This window comes from Strongylocentrotus purpuratus, unplaced genomic scaffold, assembly GCF_000002235.5.
Source record: "Strongylocentrotus purpuratus isolate Spur 01 unplaced genomic scaffold, Spur_5.0 spur5_scaffold_7, whole genome shotgun sequence".
In the NCBI taxonomy this organism is placed as follows: Eukaryota; Metazoa; Echinodermata; class Echinoidea; order Camarodonta; family Strongylocentrotidae; genus Strongylocentrotus; species Strongylocentrotus purpuratus.
Window position 1 is genome coordinate 36368079 of NW_022145613.1, and position 25660 is coordinate 36393738.

Here is a 25660-nt window from a genome sequence, read left to right on the forward strand (position 1 = left end):
TAAGCTAGGAACGGGAAAGAAAGAGAAGGAATCGCCATGTTTACATATAATCGAGTCAAGTCCTGTAACAAATCTGTCGAATTTTCTTGATTGAAATCTTTAAATACATTATATTTTTCTTGCAGACGGATGCATTTTTCCTCGAAAATAGGATAAAATATATTTTTTTAAGGGCAAATAATGCGGCCCTGCTCTGATTCGTCTTTAGAGCTCCTGTTTCATTAGAATTTTTTTTTTTTTTATATACCTTCTGTTTCTTGAATGTCAGTGATTTTCAAATAAATATGTGAAAACAATTGTATAATTCGTCCCTGTTTTCACGAAGTGACGGTAGTGAGGAAAATCGCATACATTTTCACTTTTGATTTTTTTGCATTTTTGGACATCATTCACTAACATCTTGAACCTCACAAAATTTCAGATCATAATAATGTCTAATTATGTCACTATGACGATGACGTAAACAAGAAAATGCATAGCAAAAGGATTTTCTGTTTTCACGAAGTGACGGCCAAGTACGCGCTTAACAGCCGTCAATTCGTGAAAACATCGATTGCTCTTTTCCTGCTTTTAATATTTTCACGAAGTGACGGTAGTGAAAATTTCGCAGTTTGGAACAGTCACAGACCATGAAAAGGTGAGTTTTTAAACATATTTTTAGGGTAAATTAATGTGGTACGCTCTTTTTATTCATTCTGATTCTTTGTAAGCCATAAATATGTCCATGAGCACAGAAATGTGTGAAAAATACACCGCCGTTCCACATTTCGCCCCATATACTTATTTTCATGTAAGTGAATAAAGGAGTGAAGTATCATGTGATCCAAAACTAAAAAGATCAACTTAGACTTAACAAATATGCATCTAGACTAAATAACTTAAGTGGAGAGTCTTTCTTATTTTGCTCCACACCAAATATTAATGCTATAACAGGCCTTAAATTTCGTCATTTTTAGGGCAAGGCCAGTTTGGCCTTGAGTACCTCATATTTTTAAGGGCACCAAGGCCAAAATATTTTTACAAAAAGGGCAACGAGGCCAAAATATTTTACAAAAAGGGCATCGAGTATGAGGCCAAAAAAAATTGATTCTATTTTTGTTAGATGTCATGTGTATTTAATGAAACTTGTGAGGGATCAATTTCCCATGACTTTTAGCACCAGCTTCTTCACAGAATGTATAGGTCTACGGTACATACAAACAAGGCGGCGGCCCGCAAGCCTTAGATTTAGCAGCCAGGAGCAAGGGGCAATTTTTTTTTAAAGTTGCCCCTTGCCCACGGGAATTTAGCAGAGCAAGGGGCAATTTTCCAAAAACAGATAGGCCCCTTAATGCTTATCTAATCATAAGTTCAAAGAGAGTCTACAATGTTAATTTAATAAATAATGTGAATAGAACGATCAATTTAATAACTTCTTAATCTTAACAATATGAACAGGAAAGATTGATTAAGAACATCAAACTTGCACATTAAACAGTATTTTAAAGCAACTAAAAATATTGATGAGCAAATGAATAGATAAATTGTCAATTTCACAAACATCGAAAGAAGGACTTGGCAAGTTTACCGGGCCGGGTATCCCAAATCGAAATCGCACCTCACACACAAACCTTCCGCCACACTCTCTCGGTAGTAGGAGCAAATTTGAAGAAATTATCTTTTTAACTGTTGTATAGAAAGGTCTAGATACGCCTAACTAATGCAATAAGATGTACAAATGTCCTGAAACATTCGACAGCTGAAAGTGACACGCTCAGCTCAGTTGCGTAACGTGAGTTCACGAAACCAAAATCGTTCCTCGCACACACACTCTCGCCACTTTTGGTGGGAAGCTGTCGGGCTGGAAGTTTGCCAGCGAAACCAATGCACCCTCGGAGATTCGCAGCGCGTAATTTTACCGGGACTCGAAACGTTCGTCTTGGGAAGCTGGCGGGGTAGCTTTTTGAAGCTAGGTCGGCTGGTGGCAAAATGAGAGTAACTACTATCGAGAACATCGTAGGTGTTCTTAACTTATTAATAAGATAATTCTAAATTCTATTTGAGATAAAATAATAAACTAGACCTACAAACAAACCTCGACATATCTCTAATGACTATTTGAATGCTTGTTTATTTCTCCATTTGACGATTTGTTTTCTTGATCCTGGCCTTCGATGCGTGCGCGCGTGCGTGCGTCAACATCATGCACCATATCAAGCGATCGCATGAACGTACGTACGTGCGCTATATAGCGCATTGCCTATAAAATAACAAAGGGCGCATTTTCAAGGCACTTGCGCCTTATTAAAGCACTAAATACGAAGCTAGAAGAGAGCTCGTGGGCGGCAAACTGTTCGTGATTCGTGTATTTTTACTGTTCTAATAATTTATGGGCGCATTTTTACGGAAAACACTTGCGCCTTGCCGTCTAGTTTTAGATGATTATGGGCGCAATTGGTGGTTTTATGAGCGCAAATTTCAAAAAAAGGGCACGTCCAGTTTGAAAAAAAGGCACGTCGGCCAGTTTGAAAAAAAGGGCACGGCCTTTTTGGCCGTGAATTTATCTTTTTTGGGGAGGGCATCACGGCCAGTCATAGGGGCATCGACGGCCTGGCCGTCGATGGCCGTCGATTAATTTAAGGCCTGCTATAAGGTTCTATTTATATCTGCTTAAGTTATAAATTTGAACAAAGTTTTACAGAAAGTTAGAGAGTAGATCTAGGTCTAGATCTAGACTCTAGTCTAACTTGTTAGAGACTAGAGTTTTACTTTTATTTTTTCAGTAATTTACTATTTAGCTAATTATTAATTTGATTAAGAGTCTAGAACTCTAGTTACTCTAGATCATCATTTTATAATTATCAGTTTATGTCAGCCACTACTCATCAATCTAGAATCTAGAGGTGAGTAGATCAGGATCTCGACAAGACTGAGACCTTTCTTGTAAGGCGCGCGTGCCTGGGGTTTAAGAAATTTCAGGGCTCCAAGCCCAAGGCCAACATCAACATGGCCAAGGGCAAAGGGAGTTATGAAAATTATCATCATGCTGAGCTGAGATGACCTGGGATGTAGCCCCTCCTGGTTAACTGTGTTAGTGTTTGGGAATTCAATGATTTGCCTTTCAAGCAAAGAAGGACATGGATGAACATTTAATTAAAAATTGAAAATTAGATACGGTCCTGCCCTGAAAATGAATAAATGGCACCATCCGAAAAAGGAATACTTTTTTTTGAGACTGAAGTAATCATGAGTAGTCTACCTTTTAGGGAACAATGTCCACATGTTTAGCTTAGTTTCTCTCGTTATCTGTACTCTGTGTCTGTTATATTCAAAGGCAGCACTTTACTTTAGTACCCTTGGTCCCTCACCCTATACAAAAATTATTTTAAACAATTGTTCTTGATACCAGCAAATGTTTCCCAACTCCACTTCGTGTTTTAAAGAATTTTCCAAGCAAGCACCATACCAGATGTCTCACTACCTACACTTCAGTGGTAATGAAATTATGATGATGTTTTTGCTTTCACTTAGTTTCAGATGCAGTAAATACAATTTGCACTTATATGAAGGAAGCACTGGGAAGGTACATCTACTTTTCAAGAATGCCACAGGCCAGACACAAATCCAGGTGAGAATAGTTTCATGATCTGTTCAAGAAAATCACACTTTAGCAGCAAAGTACTAAAGCACACTCACTGCTTATGTGCATAGGGGTAGTTGTTGTTTGGTAGGGGCAATTGGAAAATTCTATTTTGGGGTAATAGGGGCAATTGAAAACTTCTGTTTGGGGTCAGTTATGCCTATTAATTAATTTGATGTACAAAAGATAATATTGGATTCATTTCCTTACCTCTGCTTGCAAAAAAAATGAAAGAAAATAACTTGTAATTATTTCTTTCATTCTACAAAATTAGATTGGATACAGGGACCGACATGCTGGTAAGATGGGTCCTTGATAATTCACTGAACACAGAGCTGCAGATGTGACTCGGCATAGTGACCTAAGAGTGGGAGCGGTATGGAACCGTTGAAGCAATTCACCGAACACAGTCAGAGCTGCATGTGTGACTTGGCATGATGACCCTTAAAGTCTCCTGACGGCTCCGATTGCGATTCTGATGATGACCCATTGTCTATGCTTGTGAGCGAGTCAAAAGGTATCTTTTTTCCTTCTTGATTGTTTCCCAATAATTAAAATTTAAGATATTCTTAATTGTTTTTAATGCTTAGGTCTCTTAGTTAAGGGAATGAGTGGTCCTATCGAGGTCAGCATTAATTTTTTTTAAATCCTTATAAAAAAATTCCAATACTAAGGTGATACCACATAAAGTATTTAATTTCTTTAAGAGACTCTCTAAAATTGGGTACCAAAACTACACATAATAATTTTGCCCAATCATAATGCACTCTAAAGTTTCCCTTTCATAATTGAAATTCTGATAATGATTTTTTATTGATTTTGACTTGGACTTTTTTTATTATGATTTTTCTTTCTCTTATTTCCTTTTACTTTCAAGCAGTCTAGATCAAGGATCTTCTCTGCTTCAACCACTATCGCTTGGATGACATTATGTGTGAAGAAACTTGAAGGACTTGTGTTGAAGGGCATGCTTAAGAAACTAGAATCAATTACATTGATCGTTTTGGCAATGCTTCAATGTTTCAATACCTCAATCTCTCTTTTATACTGTTTGATTTTAAACATTTTGAATATCATAAATAAAGCAAAATTCACTCATAATTGTAATTGTGTGTACTAGTAATTACAATGAAATGGATTGATTATAAAATCAATGAATTGATTTAAAGCAAACTGGTAACATTTTCCATGAGTTCTGAAACAATTAACTGAATGGTCGTACAGGTGTCAGTTTTCTGTTACAGTATTGTAATGAACTCCTGCAAACATAAATCTTTAATATTCAAATGTATAGCTCAGAACTGCTATTTATCAGGTATACCTACCTCGATCAGTAATGCATATTAGAGTTTTCGATTCCAGTTCCATGAATCCTCATATTGTATCTTTGTATTGAAGAATTTGTTTATCCATTTTCTTTAAATGTTTGTATTCACAGGGGTTGATGCCTTCATTAGAACATGAATATAAGTTACATTTCAACAATTGGTTTTTCTCTCAAAACACAATGTTACTAGTTCACATTTAATGTTTTAATTTATTACTTCTATAGTCATTCTCATCATAATTGTATTTGGTACTTCAAACTATCCTATAATGATCATACAACAATGTTGCTGTTTTGAATTGTATCTGTTTGATGAGAAATGAAATTGTTTAGTCAAATTGATATTTCCATGTTTATCATGCATTGTTTAGCTGATAATAGTTTAGTCAGAGATTACGTGTTTACCTGGGTGAAGACAACCTTTAAGCATTGGTAAACTTTGTAGCGTTTGAGACTGTGTACTAAATTTCATTGAAATACCTTAGAAAGAGATTGTGTAAACTGACTTGGTTCTGATACTCTACTCACAAGATATTTATGAAAAACAGTGATGAACAAAAAAGTAACGATGATGATTATATTAGTCATTTTTCCCATTGAAAAACTTCATGATACATGTAGTACATGTTTGTCGAGCATTTTGTATGTCACATGTGGCATTTACTCGCTACGATTGCTGAATAAACATGATAACCAAGTCGTATATAAAGAATTAGATAAAGACATTTTAGCATATTTACAAGTACTGTATAATGAATGAAATAACCTTCGTATTCCGTGGATGTATAACTGATGAGTCTTTTCCACAAAACCCTAAATGTACATTTTAAAATGCAATACAGTATTGATGATAATTGATGATGATATGTTTGGTATGAATTATTTAATATTTTTGAATTTATGCTCCATTTTCCACTTGCTGTTCTGGTTCCAAATGTTTGAATTAAAACTGCTCAGTCAAAATTCATTTTCTGTGTTTATATTGCAGAGTTGAGTAGTTAACTACAGATTATGGTCAATTATCAATACTGAATCTTTTTCCTTCATTCAAAAATATTTCTTAACATATTTGCTTTATTTCCTATCTGAAAAAATATATTTAGCTAGGCCCCTCTCTAAAATTTTAGAAATTCCTCATAGTAATAGAGTAGCAAAAGCCCTGATATCACTCGCATGAATTTCAACAAGAAATGGCAGAATTTGTGTGATATTAAGGGGAGATGGAGGGGGTAAAGAGAGAGAGAGAGAGAGAGAGGGGGGGGGGGACAGGGAGACTACTTGAACGTGTTCTTAAGTGGAAAGTATATAGTAACTTTAGTGCAATCTTTAGTCCCTATACATACAATGTACCTGATAATTAAACCTCAAATAATATTAAATACATATCCATTTTTAGCTTAAGATTAAAGAGAATAGCTTATTAATCATTTTAAAAGCACTTAGTGCCAATATCCATCTGTGCTATTGATAGTTAATTTATTGTGAGCCGTAGCTTCGTGAACAAAAACTGACATACATCTAACATCATAATTATACAAAGAAGAAAAGGTGCTCTTATTTTATCCATACATATATATTAAACTAGTAATTTTGCCGTATTTCAGTGTCTATCTCATGAAATTGCTTCACACAATAAAAATCCCAAATGTTTTATACGCGCTCGGCTACGAGCCGTCACTTCGTGAAAACAAAATACAAGCGTTCTGCGTGATTTGTGTTTTCACGAAATGACGGTTAAGTTAAAAGTTCATACAGAGACATTCAGTTTATTCTTATCAATAAAAAAAAATATCTACCAAACGAGGAAAATGTACTCTATCTCTCAGTTCGCATTATTTTATCTGTACATCAATTGAATAAAACATAATGCCGTTTTTAGTGTCCATTTCGAGAATTCCATCCACAAGGGAAAAGTCCCATACGTTTTACGCGCACGGCTACGTACCGTCACTTCGTGAAAACAAAATCAAAGCGTTCTATGCAATTTGTGTTTTCACGAAATGACGGTTGTGTTAACAGTTCACACAGAGAAATGAAAAAGCAGCTACAGAAAGAGGAAAATGTACTCTTTCTCACAGTTTGAATTATTTTATCTGTACATCAATTAAACAAAATGTTTTGCCGTATTTAGTGTCCATTTCGGGAATTCCATCCACGAGAGAAAAATCCCATATGTTTTACGCGCGCGGCTACGTACCGTCACTTCGTGAAAACAAAATCACAGCGCGTCCTTGAATTTCGTGTTTTCACGAAGTGACGGTAATGTTTACAGCTCATTTCCCCCAAAAATATAAGAAATTATGCAAATATTTAAACATAGAACTAAACATTAAGATATTTTCTATCCCAGGATATAAAATTTATTTGCCTTTGATACATTAAAGAGGTTGAGATTATGGTTTGAAACTTTGAAAGCGATTTATTCAAAACTAACTTTCTTTTAGTTGCGCGCTCTACCGTCACTTCGTGAAAACAGGGACGAATTTTCTTCTCCTTTTAACAAAAGTTCTAAAGGGTTTCTTGTTATGTGCCTCCATTCATGAAGTTCCACATTTCTTGTTCCATCTTCGATGAAATAAAACAACGAAATATCACAGCGGTTGTCATGTTCCCAAGAAGTAGTGTTTCAATCCATCACAACTTGCTTATTTTGGAGGGAACTGGTGTTCTTGTCCATAAACCGTAGATACAGATTAATACATCGTCACAACCCAAAAGGAACACTGTACTTTAATTCCATTTTGTCACAACCACTATTGGTGTACATGTACATAATCTGTTATATTCTCAAATAACGTAATTGGTTACTCATCATATTTCTACTTTTAAATCGTGTTGAAAAATAAGGTGTGGATAGAGTTCCCAATCCCATTATCTCAGAATCCACTTTCAAGTTATCCATCCACATTTGTTGATACATTTCCGATGATTATTCCTCAACTCACTTCATTTCCTGTATTCAAAGCAAACCAACGATTTATATTTTTAAAAATTGCAGTCAAACACGAATGTGAAACATTCTTAACCCTCGGGTAATTCAGAATGATCGAAACTATTTTTGGAGGGCATTGTTTTCTGTAAGTCATAAAATTTGATTTGGACATAATTTTTTTTTCTCGGAGGAACATGATATTATAGAGCTGACTGCTACAAAGGGGGTTCAGTTGTGCCTCATCTCAAGACGAATTCATCTAAATGAGAGATGGCATGTGTTCTTGTATTGCCTTTGATAGCGCTCGACCGATTGGATGCATTTGGGAGTGCAGGTGCACGATCCAGCACTGTGGGAGAAACGAAGAGAGAGAAGGAGATGTTCAGGGATGCGTGATAACATTCTTTGATGAAAATAATAAAGAAAGTAAGTGTCATTCTTCATCGAGGTTTTAATGGGTAAGATATTGCACGGCTGATCTTATTCATACCTGTGTCGTGACTGCAGCTACTGTTTATCCTTGCTACTAAAAAATCTTGAGCCACGCAATATATTGAATAAGCCGCTCCATGCATTGTAGATACGGAAAATAAAATCCAATTTGTGGATTAGGCAGCCACAACTTGTTTGGGGGTAGAATATAGCAAGAAAACAAAATGCAGATGGTATTTTCCTGATAATTCTTGATAGAAAAACAGTTGTTAGGTTTCACTTCACTAGTCTTGTTCGTTTGAGGAAGTGCCATTTATTTCATTTCTTCCATCTATCCCTCCCACATCCTATACAATAGCCAGGTATGCTTTGAGAATTATTATCGTATTGAAATTAATCAAATCTTACATATCTTAAATCAAAACGACTACATGTTTTATTTGGTCGTAAATACATGAATTATTCTAATCTTTGTTGCCTTGGATTCATCGATAAAGGAACGGGTATATAGAATACAAATTTTGAAAGAAGGATTGACGTAAGAGTTGGTGGTATCCTCATAATACTTGCTCCAATCTTGTCCAAGCACTCTCAATTTCCCTCGTGTTTTCTTTTAATGCGATAGTTTTACTCACGGTGGACTGATCACCATCGTGTATTCTCACCTGACACAAAACCCACTTTCACCTGACCGCACCACAAAATAATGTCCTATAAAAATATTGACGAAGCCTCGAGAGAGGTAGAATGGGCCCAAACACTCTTTTTATTTTTCCAGTGACGTATCCATATTTTGCTGCAAGGGGCGGCGGAGAGAAATTTCTCCAGGGTGGGGGCTGAATGAAGATGACCTCGTGTGCTGAAGACCCAGTTCATTTTTCTTCGAGCCCTAAAGGGGGGGGGGGGGGGTGTACGCCGACTTCATACACTTTGTGATGAATACGCTGATACCGTTCACTCTATTCAGATTTCCAAATCGATTACTTGTATACACGAATCTAATCAATATTAGCTTTGAATTGATCCGATCAAAATCATTACACTCACGTGTAAATATTTTTCGATGTGACTTTATAATACCTCCTCTTAGATGTGTCATTATCTCAAGATTCCACCAATTAAATGCAGCGACTTATTTTTTTCAAGTTCTCAAGAATTTCCTCTCCCGAATATCTGCAAGGTCTTGAGTGAAACTCGTATGATGTTTGGTTCTGGAACTCTTTATGATATGGTAAACAATATCGGTTGAATATTCGAAGGGTATACTAACATTACAAGTTATGAAATCTGTTTTCGAAGCTTCTTCATCAGATGCTTTTTAAATTCCCGTTATTAACATTTTTCGGTGGGGTATATTCAACACTCATATCGACTAGGCGTATGTTTGTATAAAGCAAGAACTGCATCCTACCTGAACGTCACTGAAATTTTCTGTCATTTTTTACATGATCATGTATTATCTGCAAACTTTTTACGTCGTAAGAAGATGAAAGTTGCAGTGTCGCATCAGATGCGGTCTTAAGGCCGGTCACACAGCCTTTCGCGTCTGTATCGCGGGTAAAATTTCGCGATTTTTTTTTTGCCCGCGGTTGCCCGTGGTGGAAAATGTGCAAAATTGGCTTACCCGCGGTTTACCCGTGGTATGCCCGCGGAACAGACGCTGGCGACTGTTCCGCGTCCTTATCGCGGGTGAAGCGCGGCGGTACCGCGGCCTACCACGCTTACACGCGGTACACACGCTAATGCACGTGATAACAACGCGGTACAGACGCGGAACAAACGTGCTATGACCGTGCTCCACCCGCGATTACCCGCTAAAATTTCGCGTCCAATTCCGCGTGTAACCACGTCTTAACCGCGGCCGTAGCACGTCCTAGCACGTTCGTTCCGCGTCTGTACCGCGACTTTACCGCGTGTGTACCGCGTGTGTACCACGTGTACCGCCCGCGATTACCCGCGGTCTAAATTTTTGGGCAGCCCAAAACTTTTTCGCGCGGCCAACCACGTGTGAATTTCTTACCGCGTGTAACGACGGGTAAAGTACGGCTGTATCGCGTCTTTATCGCGACCTCAAAGCGTCCAACAGCGTCTGCTTCACGGGCAGAAATTTTTGGCCGTGATTCGGCCGCGATACGCCCGTGGAGGGCTGTGTGACCGGGCCTTTACTGAATGCTTGAATGCATCCTTACGGACTCAATCAGGCGTTTATGATCCGCCACCCGCTTCGAACGATGCTACGTACGGAGAGCATTAGAACGGGAGATTTGCAGGGGTGGACAAGCTGAAACAGGGGTAAGCCGTGGAATGAGATTAAGTAAGCCGAATTAAATCTAGTTTGCGAGAGAAAAGGAAAGGGGTTTGCTCTTGGGGAAGGTAAGCCTACATGAAGTAGGGGCCTTCCGTTAATATCCAATTATGCGATTACATGGTTCAGTTCGAGTGCTTACTTGAAATTGAGAGCACCGTCTCTGTAGGCGATGGGCGGTTTATGGCGCCCGCGTTGAGAGTCTTTGTTTAAAGATTTCATCAATAAAAATAGCACACCCCAATGAAGCGTGGTTCCACTTCATTTTCGTCTACAGAGGGTTTATATAGCCTTTAGCCTCTTGAGTTTGTCTTCTCTTCATGACATTGTATGCCCTACTTATATTGTGCAATATTATGATCCCCCCATTTCTCTATAAATCGTATTCTGAAAATGCAGTTCTGTCATGACATTTCCATTTTGCTGTCTCGTCTAAAATGAATAAATGAATGAATAAAGTAATAAATAAAGTAATCAAAACCCTGATAACCCGCTTGGAACAACTTAGATAATTATGAAAAACTCATTTGATATCAGTTGTGTATCTGCATGGTCGTGGTATCAGTGGTTAAGACGGGTGGGAACAATGTCAAACTAGTGATTCCGCAGTAAAATAGCTTCTTTTAGATTAAACTATCTCAGAATGGAGGAGGGTAGGAATCTATATCCCGGTTCTTAGTTCCATCTGATCCACTGTCATGATATGAAATCATTGGTAATAGAAACACAGTGGCAACAGCTAAACAAAACTGGCTTAGTTTGAAAAAACCTTTCTGAGCCATTATGACAGAAGTTTTTTCATCCCCCCCCCCCCCCCCCCCCGATGAAAATGCCTTTCAGCTTCAGTTGTGATGTTTCCCATGATGTGGCTATGCATGCTATACGACCGAAAATCGCATTCCTACAATATTTTAAGTGCGATAAACAGGAAAACACGCGATGAATACATATATTAAATAACTTTCCATCGATAATTTGTCGCCATTAAGGGTTGCTAAACACAGCATAACATGTTTGTGCCTTGGTAATTCGAAGTTGATTTAATTAAATGGAATTTCCTAGGCGCCACGGTGGTCAGTACACTGCGGGTTTGGAGTGGCCAAGCATGCAAATTAACCATGCATTCGCGAGTGTGCTTTAACACAGACGGCTTCGTGGCGGGAAAACAATATTCACCCAATTTCATACTCGTCACATGCGGTTACATTATGATATCAAGTTTTATCCATAGATATAGACAAGGATGAAATGCCTTATACTTTTATTCATATGAATTTATATTTAACCCCTAAGGAATCAAACTGGAAGAAAAAAACAAAGTTTAATAGCACTTGGATGGATGATGTGTCGATAAAACCATTATGTCTCCACACCGATCAAACTGAAAACGATCCATTTGTGTGTGCATTAACTAAGACTCGACGATGAGATGTGTTCCATTATCTATTTTTTTTTAAATTATTAAAAAAAAAAAAATCCGTTATTTTGTTGGTAATTAAGTTTATCCAGTTTAAAAATGTGAATGGAATAGTTAAACCATGCATATTTTTTGCCCATTTTTTCTAGTGGCATTTTCCTACGGAATATTATAGTTTTCCAAGAAAATACATTACACTCCAACTTTCCCCGGAAGTTTCTACTCCTTCGTGTCCTACCTATTTCTCCCCTTGTATATTCAACTTTCAATCCTCCCTTTCTTCTTCGTTGTCTGTACTTATTTCTTTACCCTTTCGATTTCGTAAAATCCCTATACGATTCCACCGCTTGCCGACATCTTAATGTTGAGATCCTATATATTCTTCTCTTAATTTTGCGCTAGATAATATGCTTTCACCATCTAATGCGCTTCCCGCACAAATTGTCAATTAAAGCGCGGAGGAATTTAAAAGTGATCATATGGATTTAATCGAAATGTTCGCGGTATTCATGTGAAGTATAGCCATTTCATACATAGAAATTAATTTCACCTCTAATGATTATCGACTGTCAATAATGTAGTAAGCTTAATTTAACAGTCTCCTTTCATCGGTTTTCTTGTCATCACAATTAGTAACTAATTGTCTTTTTTTCTTCATTTTTGTATTCTCGCATCTTATCTTTTTTGTCATTCACTACCCCCCCCCCCCCCCCCCAGCTTACTCATTCACTTCCTGCCACATCCTCAATTATTTCTCTTTTATATCCCTTCCATTCCAATCTAATTATTTGTATTATTTTTTTCTCGATTGGTTTTAATGTATATTATTATTATTATGCGATATGCACCCGAGAAGGAACAGTATAATATTTGAAGTGTGAAGAGGGCATCTTACTCTAAAGCTCCACGCAATTTGTACATCAGTCGCCCATTCTTTTCAGGATTTCAACGGAAATCTCACCATCAATCATTACCCCAGTAATAGTCATCAGTAGAACATCTTGTATTGACTGGTAGAAGATACGGCAGGAGGATGAGGAAAGATTGGTAATCCTTCAGATAGCCAGGGAAGATGTGAAGTGAAACGAGGAATATTCTATTTGCATTTTGTAAAGAATTATAGAAGCATTAGCTTAGGAGGCTGTTCGTCTTTTCTGACGTGTTTTCCCTCATCTTGATATGCCGTGGCATTTATCAGTCTAGTATACAGGACTCATCACCGTAATGGGATTCTATATAGATTCATTTGTATCATCATAAGACATTATAGAACGCCATGGCCTCTGAAACCCATGTTTACAATCATCATCATCTCTCCAGTCCTCCTCCTCCTCACCATTATCATCATCCTTACCACCATCAACATCACCATTGCCACCAAACCACATCTTCATTCATAATTATTGTCATCATCATCATCATCATCTTCACCATCATCATCACCACCAACAATATCAATATTATCTCCCTCCTCCTCCTCCTCCTCACCATCATCATTCATGATCATTGTCATCATCATCATCTTCACCATCATCCTTATCTCCATCAATATCAATAATCTCCCTCCTTCTCCTCCTCACCATCATCATTCATGATCATTGTCATCATCATCTTCACCATCATCATCATCATCATCAATATCAATATTATCTCCCTCCTCCTCCTCCTCCTCCTCCTCCTCACCATCATCATTCATGACATTGTCATCATCATCATCATCTTCAACATCTTCATGATCACCATCGTCATCATCACCATCGTCATCATCCTCATCTTCACCATCATCATTATCACCATCAATATCAATAGTATCTCCCTCCTCCTCCTCCTCCTCACCATCTTCATCATCACCATCGCGTTCATCAACAACATCGCGATACACATTACTGCAAAAATACCAATCGATGGAGAAATACGTCAGCAGAGTCGAAATATCTGATTGAAATCCCAAAGACCTATTCTTCTGCTGTTGGTAAAAAATAATATAATTGTTTTAATAATTGGACTATAGGTGTGCTAAATTTGAATAGAAAACATGTTCTGAATGATGTTAGTTTCATATCTTCAGTAGAAGGGAGTAAGAACGATGAATGGAACAACCGGAGCGTGATTCTTTCGGTGATATGAAAGGATGATAGTCTACATAGTTATCATGCAATTGATTATTACGTTCATATCTTCTGAAGACGGGAGTAAGAGCAATGGAAGTATCAGCCGAAGTGTGAGTCTCCATGTATATAGGATGTGAAGTTCAGGTTTAACATTGTTAGATAATTATGTATATCTTGAAAGTAATATAGTTTAAATCATATTGATAATACTATTAATGATGATTGGGGAAACTACGAATATGATAAACAGGAGGATAACATCGCCATTTTCAACAATGAATTTAAACAAACAATTTATTAAGAAGTTATTTCTGGTCAAGGAAGCGGGGAGGCGCAGTACATTATCTTCATGTAATATCATTTTTGGCAAAGTGTTGGAAAACACTTGGCCAGCTGAATGTTACCCTGAGGAAGACATATAAAATTGATTATCACCCCCCCCCCCCCAGTACATTTTAAATGTTTGCAAAGCGTACTTGGAAAACAGAAATAAGAGAGAGGTATAATGTTCTCGGTTAACAGATAGCGTTTGTTTATGGGCACATAGGTTTTCTGCACCCTGAATATGAAATACCCCATCAATCATATTCATGAGGGATAACTTGTATCAGATCACCGCTGGCTAGAAAACGCCTTCATAATTATACTCCTATATCTTACTCTATAATGCTTGTGCTAATTATTTTCTACTTTTAGATTAAAGTATAAGACCAGCATCTTGAACAGCATCGTGATCTATGTTTAACTTTGTTTAAAGACCAGAACCTTGTTGAGAAGATTTTACCACCCAATTACTTCTTGATCGTACCCTAATCTTCATTTCGCATCATTATTCTATGAATTTCTAGCTCTTGAGACTTTGGTGTTCATTACAGGCGGATAAAATTGATACCTGGTATATTTTCGTTTACTTATAGTACATTTTCAGATACCGTATATGATAATTATTTATGCGTCGAATTCGAGCTATAAGATAATATTCCCGCCTCTAAGCTTTCGGCTGATTATTTTTTGTATCTAATATTACCAGGACCCTCTTTTCGTGGCGATGGCATTCTACTCGCTCAGACTTTAGTCTTGATATACTGTCGAGTTTTCTGAAATGCGAAAAACAATTCTGCTTTATGTTTATGCTTTTGATTATTAGTTAACCTTGATTGACAGGGAAGCCGGATAACAAGTGTTTTAAAAATGTCAACAACAACAAAAAGACAGAGTCACGATACTCGAATCCTCTGAAAATCTCTGTCACTGTCATAAAACGTAGCTTATTTACTTAGAAAAAAATAAATGCTATCTATCGTATTGGTTTATTTGCTTCCAAAATTAATTCGCTGATTTATTTTACACGTGACCTGAAATTAAATTTGACTAGATTCGTTTACTTTTATAGCCCTAGTAAAGAAACTTCTCTAGCAACCTTAAACTATCCTGGTGAAGACCGCAAATAGCCAATAACCATTTTACTCAGATGAATAAACAATGAAATAGTCTCACTGATCAATCAATAAATCAATCCATCCGCCTGTTCATTACTTGGGATCATAACCCTACGCTGATTGAATTACGTGGGACTGAATGTAGGCGACTACACTAACTTGAAGACGTTCCGCCAGATTAGCAGCGTAAAACGGATGACGAACCTTCAACTTGAAACCCAGCCCGGGAGATTTTCTTTTGTCGCATGCCGACACGCCAGATAATGTTTCTTCCCTCCAGTTAGATAATTTGTTCAGTTAAATGACGAATGTGCTTTCCTTTCCATGCCTCGTGGCAGACGACACCGTTCTATGATCAACACACAGAGATTCTTTTTTGGCGTTATCGATAGCGACCTCGATTTTGGGGTTTAATCCTCTGTGATTGAATTTTTGTTTAGTAGATTCAATTACTTCGGGATTATTCGACGAAGTGTATCCTTTGGTCTTATAATGTTCCACTATAGATAATTCATAATGGGTTTATTTAATAAAGAAAGTAGAAATAAAGAGTGGAATAGAGGGAGGGAGGGAGGAGAGAGAGGAAGAGAAAGAGAGAGAGAGAGAGAGAGAGAGAACGGTAAGGAGCCAACAATGGAATTGATACCGGTGAAAACAATACTTTGACAGGGTTATTGTATTCTGATTTAGGCCTGAATGAAAGTTGAAACTAAGAAACTCAACAATAATGCTTTTAGAATTGTTTAATGGCAATTGAAATAACATTCAAACCTGGTTAAACACTCACCTAGTAATATTATTCTGTATCAATATTGCCAGCATACTTATAATCTTCATTTCAAAATAAAGAAGATTATATACATGTACGTAAGAGACAACAGTGTTTGTGATTCATGGTATGTGTTTGGATACGGGTCATTCTAATGACATTTTGTGGTATCCCTGAAACCACACCAAGAGACGCCGCTATGGACAAAGAAAGGGGGTCATAATTGACCCCCTTTTGCGCCTAGCCAAGGGGCATAGCATGTTCTCTAACCAGCGTCTCTGCATCCCTGTGGCGTCGATAATACTTTGCCAATGTAACGACAAGTGCACGAACAAATTTGAAACAGTAACCAACTTTGCCTTCAATATTGCATGCCCTCTTTTCCTGTTACTCCTAAGGCGTGGGAAACATGTATTATTCGACCAAAAATGTTACCTCCTTCGGTGAGAAAGAAAATTGCATTTTAAAAATAAGATCTTACGATGACGACATTTTTTAAGAGGTGCTGCTACGTCCTGGGAGGTGATAGCAATGCGCAAAATGTATAGTTCGTATTTATAAAATACTGTTACGTACACTTTTAGTTTATTAATTTATTCAAATCCATATATGCTTTGATTTGAATCTATCAATTTGTATCAACTGATGAAAATTCGACAAAGTGTACTTTGATATGTAAACACTGACGACTAAGACCAAACAGGTATGATTAAATTTAACAATAAATACACATTGAAATGTCGAACGCGTGCATGAAGACGCATAGGCATATTACTTGACAACTATCTATTAATTTTCACAATTCTTTTTAATTCTTTTCCTTCTCGAGCTGCTATCAACTGAGGGGAGGGGCTTGGGTAAGAGAGCGAAAAAAAAAATACATTACTGTAACATATTACCACCATAAAGATATTCATAGTGTTTTCACTTCTCCGAAGTATCACGAATTGCCGGCTGATGGCTTTTTGCAAATAGAAACTGTGTCGGTAATAGACCACCGTAGAGAGGCCGAAATTCAGTTACGATGTTTGCCGAGGCTTAACGACTCCCTACGGTTTTACATTAAAATCTTTACATAGGATCATCATTTTGTAACAGACAAAGGAAGTGTACTAAATATGTTGCTAAATTGATTTAGCTAAACAAATATCCCATGTACAGAATTATATTAATATGCCTTCAATGCTATCAATAACTGGAACAAATACAAATCAATGTATACGTCTGAATAAATTTTGTAGACAGTCTGGACAGAAGGAGGAAGCAAAGGTGTCCGTGAAGAGAAAAGTGTTGTTGAAAAGATAATGTCATCAAATGGAATAGCATACACATTTTCCATACACATTTTCCATACACATTTTCCTAGTTGAGTCGTGTTTTTTCCTTTCCACTTTACTCATGTCTGTACTAGCTGCTTGATTTCTACAGTTTTATTTTAAAATAATCCTTGGTAACTTGATTTTTTTTTCTCTCAAGATATCCATCTTAACATGCCAGTCATTACCCTAAGCTCGATGCACATTATAATTACTGTATAATTATATAAAGGTGAGATATCTTATTGACCTTGTAAACTAAAATTGCAAATGTTTATGACTGTGTATGCCTTTAGATGTTGAACTTCTAGGATGAAAGAAAAAAGTTTCATATTTCTTTCGGTGATATTTTATGATGATTAAAGCCGACACTTGCGCATGTTCTTCGTTTTAATGGCGAAACAGGCACTCACTTGGTTCGTTTTTATTCCTCTCATAAAAATCGTAAAACCAGAGCATCAAACAAAGCAATGGGATGCCGTCTGACGCATCCTTTCAACGAAAACTTTCAACGAAGAGAGAGAGAGGGAGAGAGAGGGGACGGGGAGAGGGGTAAGAGGGAGTAGGAGGGGAGCAAGGGGGAGGGGAGAGAGGGGAACAAAAGAGCGGGGAGGATGAGGTTCATCATGATGACTCTCGATCTCAAGAAAATATCACAGACAAGAAATGTTGATGTAAAAATGCTTGCTGCATATTAGATGTACAAAATGAGAAAAATTTATGTTCACGCCGTCTTAGCAATTATGTTTTTACATAAGTATCACACAGTTACTGTTTTGCCATCGAGAAAATATTTCGGACAGTGTTATTGTTTTTAAAAATCATAAGATCATGGAGACCTGACTGTAGGCCTAATCATGTTTAAGCCTTATAAACATTCACAATGCCTTTAGTTTTATCATAATGAAAATGCAGTTTTGACAAGATAGATACCACACTTTTACAAAGAGAAAGAATGGATAAAACATGAGGACATATATGAGATGACATTTTTCTAGCTAGAAGACACCAAAGAGAAACCGAATTGTATATGCATGATTATGTATAAGAATAAAGAGAAATGTTGTGTTAGCGAAGGCTATTAGAGATTAAGAAAAAATAATGTTCATTCCCTTTTTGTTAATCTTGAACGTGTAACATGACAAGAGCATAAATAGGCAAGGATCAAAGCATTCATTTCGCCTGATATCTTTTAGAAGTAGCTAAAATGCCTCAAGTAACGGCACGATTGTTAATCGGATTGAAGTAGCTCGAGGAGACATAAGACTAAAGAAATCGTGTCACCTCTTCTGAGGCTACATAATCTTAATAATCCTCTGTGAGCCACGCTCGAATATTCATTATAACGCAGTGCAGCAACCTTCCGTGACCTTACGTGCCCTTTGGTCAGTGACGGGTAAGAAGCAGAAGGTTCTAAGTTTTTAAAGTATCAGTTTCATGTTGATGACTTGACTTCATTCTGTTCGCGATCATGAACTGTAGTCTGTATCCATCTGTACCGCTCTCTTTTCATGTACTGAGTCTGAACAACGACAAATAAAAATTGAATCAAAGGGATAAGGAAGGGAGAAATGAGAGAGAAAGAGAACCTGGAGAGAATTTTTTTTCAAGGAGAATCATTAATGATTCCCAAACCCAAATACCCAACCCCAAACAAGCAGTTTAAAAAGACGATGATTGGACCCACTCCCTTTCGTGACCTATTGTGCCCTTTGGTCAGTGCCACTTGAGAAGCAGAAAGTTTTATCGTTTTTAAAGTACATGTATCATTGATCGATAATTATTGCCTTGTTTATTCGCATTTCATCGACCGAGTAAGACCGATGCCCCCCCCCCCCAACCCCTCCACGTCCCCTGTGTTGCCTTGGCCCCTCATCGGTTGGACCCATGTTATGCCCCTGTTACAGAATAATCCATTATATTTAATTATGTTAAATTATTTTTGTTCAATGTACTTACCTTGTTAGGCGCTTTGAGCATCTCTTGGGTGGATATGTGCGCATTATAAATGTTGTTATTATTATTATTTATTATTATCGAAGTATTTAAGATATTTGTGACGTGCTGACGGGTCTGAGGACAGGATTTTTTTTTTTTTTTTTTTTTTTTGCGTGCCCAATTCTCTTTGGAATTTAATTTTTCTGTAAATCTCTTTATTGCTAATTGAAAAGCTCATGGAGACGCTTTGCATTATTTGTTATAAAAGCATAACTTAGTATTTATTTCTGTACTATTGTTTTTATCGGTTTCTCCATTTCTTATTGAAAATGGATATTTTTGTAATAGAGTACGTCCTTGAATGCCAGACGACTTGGTGCTTATAGATTACCAATAGCATTAGTGACGTTATGGATCACTCATCCATAACCGTGGTCTCTTATCCATCCTTCCCTTCCAAAATATTGAAATCAAAGCTCCATAGCTTGGAGATTTTCTTTAGAACACATGAGATGAGTGACTGATGAGAACAATAAGCTTCTAAAGGCGAGGACATTGTTGATGATAAAAGGAAATCTCAATTTTATTCTGTTCTTGATATTGTGTTTGTTGGAGTTCATATATGCTCTGCCTTGTGTTATTGTCACTACGATCGATCAGCGATGATTTGGTTGGTTTGTTGAACTTTCCTACGTCGCCTAGGACCATGAGCGTGCGGTCATTTTGCGAGGGGGAGTGGCGTTGTCGTCTCTTGCCCAAAATGTCAACCTTTAAGCTTCATGATTTTGGGGGTGAACACGTTCGATATTTACATCTGGTGGGATATCATGTAGTCTGCAATTATGATGTAATTTTGGTTGAAATAAGAGAATACATCGCTGCACAATTATTGACAGTTTCTAAATTCAGAAGGGGTGGGGCTACATCCCCTTCGAACCCCCCTCCCCTCTGCTTCCTCCACATCGGAAGCCTATACTCCTATGCTTCGTTTCTTTAGATACTCGAGTCCAATGATAATAATGCTCGTCATGAATCGCATATGTGCACCCTCCTATGCGGTTGCCCCTTCGTTATTTCGATGAACGCAATTGGCAACACGATGGCCAAAAAAATCGATACCGAAAAAATGAACGTGTATACGGTGAAGTAGTAAAATAAGCGAAAGAGCATGTTTTGACCTAATCTACAAAATGAAATTAATATATGCATCCTTTGCCTCTTGGTTCATGTTTAACTATACGCGACCATTTACTTTACCTACGTGATGTTAAGGGTTTTCGAGGAACTTGATTAACAAATAATCGCAAAATATTTGGAATCATGAAACAATATACGTTTTTTACCACATCAATATCTGACATGTCTTTGGAATTATCGCTGACTTCTTGCCCCAGATCACGCTTCTTTTCTGTGTATTTCTGTGTTTGTAAGCGCCGGCTTGAGTGTATCTACGCTATAGTTTTAAGTGTGCTCTGATAATATCTGCCATGTGATTAAAGTAATTAAGATATAACTGATGCAACAATGTTCATATTGTCCGCATGATTTTCGCAAAGAATCGCGCTCAGTTAGCGTCAGGGGGTTGACTATGTTTGATGATATTGATGCGTTAATAACCGTCTGATGAGTCATAGAACGCTTGTTTGCGTTATCAATCCAATTAGTACAATGATTAATGATGCCATTATCCAAACACCACCTTAATGATACGACATAACTTCAAAGAAAAAATGGTAAAATTAAAAAAAAAATGAACATGGGGGAGGGAGCGGATAGATAATGATCAATTGATAATTAGATGTAAAATGAAAAGCGACTTAACGGAACCCTCAGCGTTGTTTGCTACCAATCCTGTTAATCATATTTCTTTGTTAATTTTTCGGTTGAATATTTTTATTTTCTCTCATAAAACTGTATATTTCTATGTTTTCTTCGTGTGTGCATTTTTTATGTTTTAATTGTATTTTCAATGGGATTATGAAATAAATGAACTTACCTAAACTGAACTGAAATAGATACATATGAAAGAGTTCGGAGAATGGGCATAATTATTTTACTAAGCTAAATTAATGACTGTGCCATCAACGAGGATGTGGGCGTAAATGACACACAGATAAACATGAAGATGGATATCCACACATTAAAACAGAAGAAGAAGATGAAGAAGAAGTAGAGAAAAGAAACGGGCTAAATGAATAGCTATAAGGGATGGAAATTTAATGCAATGGAGGGGGCGAGAGAGTCAGATTAAGAGGAGAGGACATATAAATAAAGAAAGAGAGACTGGAAGCAAAGTTATGATTACATTTCGAGGTATGGAGGAGTACATTGCATGCTGCTATAGGAAGAAGAGTGAACTAGATAGAGAATAACAGTGGACTGAATAAAACGCAGACAGACCACGATGATAAAACACTGTCTATGGTGGCGGTGGAGATCAAAGAGACTATTTTTTTCCTTCCTCCCTTTATCGAGGGCGGGAGAGAGAGAACGAATTGATGCGGCAGTATGGAGCATCTCGGCCTACCGGCTCATTATTAGAGCGAATGACCGTCATTTTTTCTCCCCTCTCTTTCCCCTCTTGTTGGTAATATCCAATGTACTATTGGTTTGCTCTGTGTATCGTGCCAACTATACGGTGTCTCAAAAGAAAACAGCGGTGATGATATTATTACGTTCATGATGGACCCAGCGATGTGCTGACACGCTTCTACCTTCAAGATGTGACATTAAACACAAATAAGAAGACATTATAACAACCCGACCTCCTTTCCATCCCTTTTATTAGCAATATCCATGGTAACGCGAGAAAGAAAGAGATTAATGGTAATTGATTTGCAGCTGTAGTTTGGTTGTAGCAGGGATGTGAGACTATACAATGCATTCTTGGTAATTCGATATCAGTCAGGTATATTATATTTATTACCAATACTTTGCTCATAACTTTAGCCTTTAATGAATGTTGATGGCGTCTGAAAAATATAATAATATCAACTTAATTCAGATAAGTTTTCTAGGAACTGCTCGCGGTCTGTTCCTCGTACTTATCCAAGGTCAAGTTTACAACATCACTCCTTCAAGAGATGAAAAAGAAGAAGATGTGTTTGCGGGGAGAATGGAGAGTTGACAGAAGGTCGAGATCAAAGGAAATATTTCAACATCCCAAAACGAATATGAAAATGACGGAAAAGGCGACGCCGTCTTAAGTAAACTTGAGAGGTGTCCTTTAAGACACTTATCAAGTCCCCGACGAACCACTTTCACAAGATAAAAATTCATTAACCGTGAGATTAGAAAGCTGAGAGGGCAAGAAAGCCTCTCCACAAAGAAGGAGGTATAAAAACCGCCGTCAATTTTCCCTCGCAGACGACCAAGGCGTGACTCCGTTACGAAGGCGCACTTCCAAGTAGTCTTAAAAAAACAGACCATTCCAACCTGTCTTTGTGGGCGTGTGCGGTGTGTGTTTATCCAGCATTCATTAAATATTTGTGGAGTATTTTCTTTTTCCATTGAAGAAAACACAGAAAACCCTAAGGTTTAATGATGTAAACATTGTACAAGAACGTATGTAATGACATTTACTTTTCTAATTAAAGGCCATGTTTGCAAAAAAGCAATATCATCACAAATAATATTGTCAGCGTTATTAAACATAATAGCTTTCAAATGGAGATCAGAATAATGTGAAGACGAAGAGGAAAAAATGGCCTTAAAGAATACTGGAGATAAAACTTAGAAAATGTAAATGACATAATATTATTGAGCAACTGAAAGACGCCGTAATAAGCAGGGGTTGAAGGCGAGGAGTATGAATACATGGGGAAGAAAATATGAGAAGAAGATAGGAGAAATGAGTATTACAAGGAAATTAATGAAAATGCGAACACGTAAGACGTTTTAATATAATTTCGTTTTTGTCCTTCGATGATCTCGCGATAGGGGTCTCTGAACTGAGACTATACTCCTGCGAGCGGTAGTTTGATATATTATTTTCATGCCACTGGTGTTTTCATAATATTGATATTCCCAATTCTGCTCTACCCTGCACTTGAATTATATCGGGGTTTCCCCTCTTTCATTTGGATTAGACAATTCGCTTCTACAAAGTTCTTTAGATACACTGGGAAAGTGTTTTTTTTGTTGTAACTATTTATTTGTGTTTATGGGTGTACCCATGGTATTTATTGATATATAACTGATATAACTTATGATAAAATATCTTTAGGCGTTTCTTGAAATGAATTCATCAATTTCAGTATTAGGCTCGACTGATCTTAGACTAAACGTAGCACCTGCACTGTGATGGTATTAAGAAAAGGGCAGAGGGTCATACCCAAAAATTAGAAAAAGGCCTATGGATTAAAATGAGAATTCAGCAGAAATTATAGAGAACATGAGGAAAAAAAGAAACAAAGGAGTGGATTAAGATTAATGCATTATATTAGAAGAACAAGATCAGTGAGGGGGAAGAATACAAAGGGGATTATTTATGATCAATAAAGAGAGAGCACGGTTAGGATGATGACAGACAGAAACATAGGTAGTAAAGAACTGTACCAAAATAAATCTTAGAGAGGAGGCTGATTTCACAAGGAAAAATCACTTAGGACTCACAGGCCTAAAGAGAAGGAGAGAGGGAGGGAGGAACAAACAATATCGAACATTGACAAAATATGTATAGGAATGAACGGAGGAAGAGTTTTCAGAATAGAACGGAGGATGAAGGAAAAACCACAGATGTATACTCTGAGGATCGCTCATATAAAGCAGTGTATGACTGAGATGAATCGACAATCCGAGTGGAAGTGACGCTGGTATTTATAGCTGTAATAATCGGTGTACCCACGGTCCCACCCACCACAAAGATAGGAAATTCGACTGTTTTACACAGCAGGTCAATGGTATAACGTTGAAATGCCCAATCCACGGGGCACGTTCACTCCCCCCCCCCCCCCACCCCCTTGCCCCTCTCTTGAGTCCTCTTCCCATCTCTCCCGAATACCGTCACCGTCTCTGGTCGTCTTTAAGGGCTTCGTTAAAATTTTGATTCAATAAAATGTCCTACTCTTGATGTCTGCGTACTGGCAATACAAGGGTGCTTGAGTAGTCGTGTGGACGTTGGTTTTTTAAATGCCAACCTTGTTCGATCGGTCGCCGTTTTCCTCTGAAATTGATTTGGAATGTAGAAAAGGCCTCCCTCGACTAAACGTCATTGTATCTTACCAAAAAAATTCCCTCTTTTCTTTTGATATTTTGATAATTTTACATGAATTGTGATTTTATCAAATATGGTTCATTTCTTCGAATAGTAATCATTTTTAGGTTTATAAAAAGCATGCAATTTTGTAAGAAGTGACATGCTAATTTCCTTTGGAGTAGAAACTTGTGTATAGAGCGGTGATCTTCAAAGGTGGCGTGGTGTTAGATTTTAACATGGGTATGTCTTTCACCGGGCAGCGTGGCGAGTCATCTCAAAGGGCCGGCGGATATTACAGGCAGATGTTAATACACTCATTCTTGTTCTCTCAAAATGTTTTGCAATGTTCCATCGATCATGTCTTTCACTCTTCCTATCTTTCATCTTCTGTACTTCCCTCTCCCACAATGTCATTTTCTATTTACCAGGTGTTCAGTCCAATTCATACAGGCTGGGTCACCGATACTGCACTTCAAAATTCGTTACTCATCCGGCGTCGTACACAACTCAGTCTGAAAGATCATTTTATCTGATACTCACCTACAATTTAGCTGATTTGGATTGTGTGCAGTACGTTTATGTATGAATACTGTGGCTCTCATGCCTTATTTTGTTTGTAACATAGGAGTTGTTGACCAAAATTAAGCCTTAAAATATTTCTTTCAACATAACAAGGCACCCATCCCACCCCACCCCGGCACTCCTGTATTTATTTGCCGGTCACAGTTGACTATCCCTTTGGTTTTTGTCTCTCCGGCTTTGAAGGTGCAAAGTACGGGTCTAAAAACGATTAAACTCCAAGGCTCAAATCAGTGACTTGAAGCGAGTAAAAAGGGAAAAAATGAGTCAGAATAAAAG

At 37.4% G+C, this 25660-nt stretch overlaps 1 long non-coding RNA gene across 1 annotated transcript; it reads left to right on the top strand.

Moving 5' to 3' along the window:
- The first annotated feature begins 307 nt into the window (after positions 1-307).
- Positions 308-5913, top strand: LOC115919859. The gene is made up of 4 exons (XR_004062044.1): positions 308-637; positions 3511-3607; positions 3894-4136; positions 4500-5913. It is a non-coding gene; the product is annotated as an uncharacterized LOC115919859 (long non-coding RNA).
- Positions 5914-25660: the final 19747 nt, after the last annotated feature.